The following is a 339-nucleotide window of genomic DNA, read 5'->3' on the forward strand; positions in this document are numbered from 1 at the left end:
GTCTGTGCCCCCGGGTCGGGCGGGGGGAGCCGGGATAACGGCGCCGAAATGGGCTGAGATGCAGCCGAGGGGAAGGAGGGTGGAGGGGAGATGGAGCCCAGCCCTGGCAATGGCTGATGGAGCAACGTCTGGGCAGAGCCACTCGTGATCCTGGCTCCTACTGCCCACCCCCCCTCCCCCCAGCATCCTTCAGGGCAGGCTGCGGTGGTCAACGTGTGGGGAGGTGACCCCCAAGGGACCATGCCCTGTGGAGCGCATCTTGGGGCTGCCACAGAAGCTGGGGAGAACGTGTTTCCTGTTGCTGGGCATTAAACTGCAAGTTGTCCAAGTCGCAGGGTC

Source organism: Fulmarus glacialis, unplaced genomic scaffold (genome assembly GCF_000690835.1).
Source record: "Fulmarus glacialis isolate BGI_N327 unplaced genomic scaffold, ASM69083v1 scaffold8548, whole genome shotgun sequence".
Classification (NCBI taxonomy): Eukaryota; Metazoa; Chordata; class Aves; order Procellariiformes; family Procellariidae; genus Fulmarus; species Fulmarus glacialis.